This window comes from Anneissia japonica, unplaced genomic scaffold (assembly GCF_011630105.1).
Source record: "Anneissia japonica isolate Jap-2015-1 unplaced genomic scaffold, ASM1163010v1 scaffold284795_len787576_cov167, whole genome shotgun sequence".
Lineage (NCBI taxonomy): Eukaryota > Metazoa > Echinodermata > Crinoidea > Comatulida > Comatulidae > Anneissia > Anneissia japonica.
In genome coordinates, this window is record NW_022685813.1 from 777,165 (window position 1) to 785,106 (window position 7,942).

A 7,942-nucleotide genomic window follows, 5' to 3' on the forward strand; every position below is an offset into this window, starting at 1 on the left:
TATATATATTAACTGAAGATACGCAGCCTGTGACAACCGAGTACGGTAGTTTTGTAACCTATCACAGCCAAATGATCATTTGTATGCCAATTCATAAATTATGAAAATACAACTCATGAACATTTATATACAAACTGTCACCAGCCGTGTACAACAACAATCGAATTATCAACAGAATCTCATTCCTAGAGTATGACGAAATATTACGACATATCTTTAGGCGGGTGGTTGTACAGAGTTATAAGTTAACATTATATTGATGGTGAGTATCTATTGATACTTTCATGTCCGAAGGCTTTTACTTAATTGGTACCGGTAGGTCTCCGGCCATTTTAACATAAAACATCAATACAAATACAGTGAGTTTGTTTGTTTTTATTTATTTATTTTTATTTATTTTATTTTTATTAAATTAATTTTATTTATTTATTTATTCATTTGTTCAATATCAAGATAAAAGCAATACAAGACAAAATCTACAACAAACAAGATGTTCCTTACCTGAGGATTGCCAAAAGTGCAAGCACTATCAAGTGGCGCTCCTACTATATGCTAAACATAATCACAAAAATACTGTACTTTAAATAACATTTGAAGTCATTTTGACATTCCAAAATAAGACTTCAATCTTGTATCGGTTGCATTTGCACTGCCGAATATCATTTTACAGGAAATACTAACACTTCCGATGCGTTACTGATGTTTGTACTTCGAGTTCGGTAATGGGATAACAGTATAAACAGAGCGCTAGGAAGTTTTCTACCATTTACTACTCAGTTGGTAGAAAATAATGGCACAATGCAATCATCTTATTTATGTGAGTTTAGGCATGTATACGGATTTATGTAAGTCAATATTATCTCAAGGGAGATATGGTAATTTGATGCCTCAACCGTAAAAATGACCGTCGTCCTCTCCTTGATGTAGCTTTGATTAAGATTAAAAATATACTGTACCATCTGCCATAGAATACTTTTAAAAAGCCTTTAAAATTTACTGAAAAACGCTAATATAGATAGTTAACAAAAGATCCGATGAAACAAATTGGTTTCGCTCATTTTTAAAATTTTATTACAAAATCCTTAGACTTTAAATTAAAAGAAGCTCTTTCCACCACACTATCAAATTTCATTTGACAAATGTGTGTGATGTGCCCATATATGGACACAATGATGTCATACCACACCCAAATATGGGCATGTCACATTTATTTGTCACGTGGAATTTGATAGTGTGGACAGAGATTTGTTTTCAATTGAAAGTTATTTTTTACTGAAACGTACAATTAACCGTAAGCAATTCAAATATATGGTTGTTCGTCTAAGAGTGTATCTTTAATCACGGAAACATTGGTGCTGTCAATAATGCAGGTCTGACAATGGGGCTATACTAGGCATATGGGGCTATACTGGGCATATGAGACTATGTCAACAAGGAATGTATAGATTGTATTAATTTATTAATTCGAGGATAATTATAAACCAAGCTTTGAATTTCTTAGTTGGATTAATTTCTTATTTGGAGTAAATAAAAAAAACTAATGCTGTCATATTTACACTGTATTTATAATGGATGAGAAAGTATAATACATACACATTGCAATGCACGCCATCGTGTATAGATTATAATGGATGCATTCGTGTATTTACATTAGAGATATGAAACGTCGAGACTAAATATAAATTTCGAGATTGAAAGTTGGAATTTCCAGGAACTGTGTCGGCACAGAGACCTATTATGATTTCACTATTGAACAAATAATATAAAATAAATTAACAATTCCTAAGTGAATTGCCTGTGGTTTTAGATCGGTATAGTTTTTTGGGAAAACCCCTATGAAAATATGGAGCTGGGTCGTTGAAAATCTCGTACTCAAATTTAATGGAGAGGTATGTTTAAAGCCGGGTGGTTGAGCTATTTATGTTACAATCTGATACACAAATGTCGTGGCCTTGAGGCAATGATTACATTTGGACATAAATAGGCATACAGGTCTCCCTCTAATTAAATACAGGACCGCCTCCAAGACCACCTCCAATTAAAGACCACTTTTGTGTGGTCCCCTATAAACAGATATTTTTTACCTTTATTATTCTCAGGCCCGTAGCCAGGTTCTTCCAAGGGGGGGGGGGGGGGGGAGGTTATGGGCGTGAGGTCCACCGTCGAAGCCCCGGTGTGATCGGCGAAACCCCCAAAGCAAAGAGGATTTTTGTGCTTTATGGGTCTAAATAATGCTATAAAAGCAGATATGTTTGAAAACTTGTGTCTGGGTGGGTCTGCAGTGCATTAGTTGGGTTGGAGGACTTTAATATTTGGGAAATTTGAAAAGGGGGTTCGCCAAAAAAAGAGGGGGTTTGCTAGAAAAGGGGTTCTCCCGAACCATACACCCACCCCGGATACGGGCCCGATTCTAATTAGAGACCAAATTTGCTAAAGACCATGGAAACCCCGATCAAAAGGCGTCTTTGATTCAAGGGAGACTTGGATCTAGCTATCACAGAGACATTTACAAAAAAATTGTCGTTTTAATACCCTGGATAAAGTAATACCATTAAACTCAGGACTTAATACATTGATATTCATAATAGCTTGGATTCTACTAGTAATAAATCCTTGAGTAAGCTTCCATCTCCTTCTGGACTACCAAAACCGAAGACCAATTTACATCTTGAAAATTTAGTTGTGGTTAACTATTTTCGGTATTTCCGTAGGCGATTCCTATATAGGCAATTCCCGTAGGCGATATGATCCGTCCACGCATACAACCGAAGTAGGCCTATTGTGTCAGGGACTGCTCATACGTAATTAGTGACCTTGAAATGGGCGTTGGCCTACCATGGGGAATGTGTAGTAATTTTTTAAGAAGCCACGATACAATAGATTCCTTGCTAGTCAAATCAACACTTATATCTTTAGAAGATAAAATACACTGATAATTTAATTGTTGGAGGAAAGAGGTCTCCTTAATTAAAGCGCATAAAATAGCTTCTATGTCTAATAGGCAATTTGGCTTTTGTAATTAAATTGTATGGACGCGGAGCTAATCATAGAAGCTACTTCATTGTAAAATCGGGTTATACAAACAATAGGCTAATGTATAATAGACATAAGGATATAGTCCATAGAGAAAGAAAAGTATAGTTTAAGTCTGACCTAACCAACAAGCCTTTCTAAGTTTCGTTACACTAGGGAGGTATAAAAATAATATCAAATATTGAGGCGTTCAAATTCACACGCTGTCAGAGACTATTTAGGCACAGGCCTACTTTACTGTTGTATATGAATATATCTTTAATTAAGTAGCCGTACATATGGTATCATCTGCACTCCTAAAAATTAGTAACTAAGTTCCCTACAGAGATTGACTAACTAAACCAATGAAACATGCTGTAAAAGCATAGCGTACACTAAAAAAAATTGACATTTGACCTCAGAAAGGATAAAAGGCAGTTGCACAACTGTGTGTATTTTGTGCTTTTACTATCGTATCGATTTGCTACCTATTACTGTATTCAGAATACTATGACGGTGTTGTATTCCACAACACGTAACTCAAGATCCTATTAGCTATACCGCTTATGCATAATGTTATTTATCGCACGGCAGCTGATATTTAACATTTTTTATATAAACCTAATGCTGCTGTTTGCATCCATCAACTAAATGCTTCGTAGGTATGTGCTTATCCTCCAGAGCAGTTACCATAAGTGGTTGTACGCCGATGGCGGACGCTAATCCGAATCATTTTAAAAACACACTGAACCGTTAATAAATTTCATCAGTGATTAATCATTACAAAATTATGCACTGAAAATAGTGGTTTCCCTTGAAAAAAAAAAAAAAACAGCAGAATTGAAAACAGTATGCTAGCTTACCGTTGTGGTTGAGTTCTGATGTTTACTTATTGCAAGCCACCTACCGACTGAAGACTGAGCGACACTCCCTCGACAGCGTTCTCCAACGGTCTGGTCAAGCGGAAACAGTGCGTAGGCTAGTATTGAAACCTACGTTAAAGCAGCTTGCGTGTATAAAATGCCATTCAAGGATTTGTTTTGAAAAGTGGAATTTGACACTAAGTAAAGCTTTGTTTCCTATTGTTTGTATTTTTGAAATAAAAATATGAAAGAAATTTCATAAAGAAGAATTCAAAGACAACACTTATATTTGTAATATGTATGTAAAGTGCCGCTAGAGGCTTTGTTAATGCATTAAGCGCTATATAAGAACGACATATTATTATTATTATTTAAGGATGGTTTTAGATTTTTTTTTAATCCTCCCCGAGAATACAAATAGAAGTTATTTTGAAAGGGTTTTTTCTTCTTTTTTCTATTTATTTAGGCGCACAATACATGTGCCAAGGATTGTCAATAGCGAATATATCACTGTCCTACTTGTAGGTGACAATCCCTTTCACAATACAAACATACACGCAGGATGCTGTACACAAACTAAATCTCAATATGAGATTTAGGGAGTGGAGTTGTTTTGGTCGTGAGAAAAAATCCTGCAACACTGACTGGAATTGAACCAAGGACCCTAGGATTGGAAGGTAAGCATCTCCACTCCCAAGTCACTTTTATATCTTTTGAGATGTCATTCATAAGATGGTACTTCAGTATCTTATCGGACCTTTTTTTTAATAATCGCTTTCTCCACAAAGATAATATTAATGAGTGGCTCATATCGGGTTTTTTTTTTTTTTTTTTTTTTTTTATAGAGGTCAGTAATCAGTATAGTACAGGGGCTTATGTATTTTTGTTCGCAATTCATGTTAATTTATGGCAACAACGCTTTTCCGACTCAGAATTTTATACTGAACAAGAAAAATGTTGGTGCCAATTTTTTCGAAAAGGTTAAGTGGCCGCCATTTTGGAAAACAAGATGGCGGACACATCTAGTCAAACATATATCATTATTGGGTATCATTGGAAAGGAAATAATGCACTGAATATTTTTTCCCAGTACACTCATATAAAAAAAGTAATAGTAACGGAGATATTCGCCATTAAACATGTCATTGTCTGCTGCCCTCTTTTGGTAAAAATTTTATTTTTGTAGTTCTTTGTACAAATTTACCTGATTTCTCAGTTCTAATACCGATAATTTGTAGATTCTTGTTTGTAACTGGACTGATACACTGATAACAAAAACAATTTTATTCATGCTTAGGCCTATTAGTTTTTTCATTTAAAAAAATTGAAAATCATTTTTGTTGTGTATAACTTTTATTGTATTAGATTGAGAGTTTCCTGATATATTTTTTAAAGTGCACTTCAACACCCAACAGCCGAAATTGCATAATATAGATACAATAATTACATATTCTTACTACAGGATGAAATTATTACCCTTCAGACACCATGCCGGTATTTCTGAGACTATAATTTCCGGGGGCAAAAAACAAAATAATTTAGCAGAAAACAAAAGGAACATAAAATTAAATTGCTTGATTGGGAGCGATTTTCATTTAAAAAAAAAAGTGTTAATCATAATATAGCCTGTTATCTACAATCCAAGATTTAATACGTGAAAACTATCGCCGCCGGAGACCATCATGGTACTTCTGAGTTTAGGGTTAAACAAAATCATTTGGCTGAAAAACATAAGGTGACATGAAATGTTTTTGATACTGAGAATTATGGATGAGGCCTTTTTTGTATTTTGTCATTTTAGTGTTATTTCTTATTATTTCAATAGGACCATTTCGGAAACAAGCATAAATGCTATAAGGGTTATTCTGAAATTCTCTAACTGTTGGGATTTTTTTAAAACTTTGTTTACCTGTGAGAATTTCGAAACAAATCGCATCAAATTATAATGCCAGATTATAGATAATGGATTCACATAATAATAGGCACTTCTCATAAAAAATTAAAATTGGGTAAGTAATTCCCTGTCCAACATCATCATTCTGAGTCGAGGCTAAAATAATATTACATAATTGACAGTAAAGAAAAAAAAATAAGTGATCTGAATCATGACTGCCTAATTTTGAGAGCTATAGTAGGCCTAATATCAAATTGTTAGAAATAAGTATGGACCTCAGATGATAATACAAATGCAGTGATCTAATACTATTTTATAAAAACCCTAGTGTCCAGCACATCTCAGTTTTCTCTATTAGGTGGTTTTAAGCAAGAAAGTAGTATCAACTGCAAGTTACCCCGACAGAGACATTGACACTGCAGGGGTCCTAAGTCTTCCGGAACTCACAAGTCAAGAGTCTCCGGGAAATCAAGACGGTCTCCCGCACTCCTGCAAACAAGCAAGAATCTCCGCAAATTTATAATTTTGCATGTTTTCACTGCTTTATTATCAATTTTCTAAGGCAGTCAGTGCTGGTGGGTATCACTATGTGTAGCAAAATATAAAGAAATGTATCAAGAAATCTTTAACTAGATCTGTAGCACAGTACATGGAGGAGGAAAGCCGGCTGGGCCTCCTAAATATAAAAAAAATGGGGTAGAAATGAAAATTATATTCAAATTTGTGTCTGAAAGGGCCATTTCCGGCCATCTAAACTTATCACAATCATAAATATTTTCTTCAGCTCTAACCATGGTGGGGCTGATGTGGTTCACACCCTTCATCAATGAAAGTCCCTCCCTGCCCCTTCGACCCATCACCGCAGATCTCCCGGAAATAACTTCTTCCAACTTGGAACCCATGTATTACTATAAGTGCCCGCTTTTTGTAGACAGATTTTTTTTTCAGATTCGGAGAGTGGTTTCAGCTAGGTTTGCCAAACGATATTGTTCCAGCGAAATTGTGCCTGTCGTACCAAGATGCATGAAGGTTGTTACTTCATCATCCTTTGATTTTGTTTAGTTCCAAAAATTAGACAGAAATAGATAAAGCAGAGAACTTTAATTATAAAAATTAAAATGAAATGTGCCTGTTGTTATTACTGTAGGTAAAATATTCTCATTTTTCAAAACTTTTACGTGAAAAGTTTTAACCATAGATAAATCTGTTATCATATTTATCTGAATAAACATCGCCTCTAGAGCCTCATTTGGAATAAACGCCTTAATTTTATCCTCAAATAATCAACTCCCCACCCAACCAAATGACAGTAAACAAAGCAACATCATTGTCAACAGATTCTATTGATTTTCTACTCCAGTAGAATTATATTTTTCCTTTCATTTTGATAGTAATTATGTGTTGTAGTGAAATTTAAGGGCATATATTTTGAGTATATACGTAACAAATTTACACCAAAAGAAAAAAAAATTATAATAATAAACGCCTCCTTAAAATAAACGTCCCTTCAAAACCTTTCTTAACAATGAAAGTCCCTGGGTATATATTCCAATAAATATGGTATTTACAATTACTCTGATAATCAAGCGGTCTGCTTAACGATCTTGTTTTTGCCGAGACTGGAAAATAGCAGGATATTGCAGCTGTATTAACATGCACATAAAACAAATATATTGATAGGAAACTGTCACTGCAATGAACAAATAATATGAATATTTACATTGTTTAATAAAAAAAAAAATACCCATGAATACAAATGAAATTTGTTTATCAATGTATCAAATTAGTTACAAACATAAGACTCTACAAAATATCTTTATTTACAATTAGAACCAAGAAAACCAGCCAATTTCCTAGAAACAACAATAAAAATGAAAATTTTTGAAAAAAATATCAAATTAAATATGAGAAGTGCCAATAAATTACGGAATTTCTGTTTGTTTTTATAATTTAAGGGAGTTATTCCAAATTAAGATAAGGCGCACCCAGAGGACTTTAAATCCGCCAAGTGCATGTAACCAAAGATCTTATAAACACAAGATAGCGTTCTCCGCGATTTACGCGTAACAAATAGAAGCGTCGGTCAAGGTTCAAAAGTTTCCAATTTAGCAAGAGGGCGTCATTCATGCACTATTATACCAAAGAGAAAAAGTAATCAGTTTTGGAAGAGGGC

General features: G+C 34.3%; 1 protein-coding gene across 1 annotated transcript in view; it reads right to left on the reverse strand.

Annotated features, from left to right (window-relative positions):
* The window catches only part of LOC117112875 (CD151 antigen-like), a 15,369-nt gene extending 11,344 nt beyond the window's left edge, over positions 1 to 4,025 (reverse strand). Inside the window, exon 1 of the mRNA XM_033256079.1 lies at positions 3,876 to 4,025. The gene's annotated coding sequence lies outside the window, so the exon portion shown is untranslated. The remainder of the gene's footprint in view (positions 1 to 3,875) is intronic.
* Between the last annotated feature and the right edge of the window lie 3,917 nt (positions 4,026 to 7,942).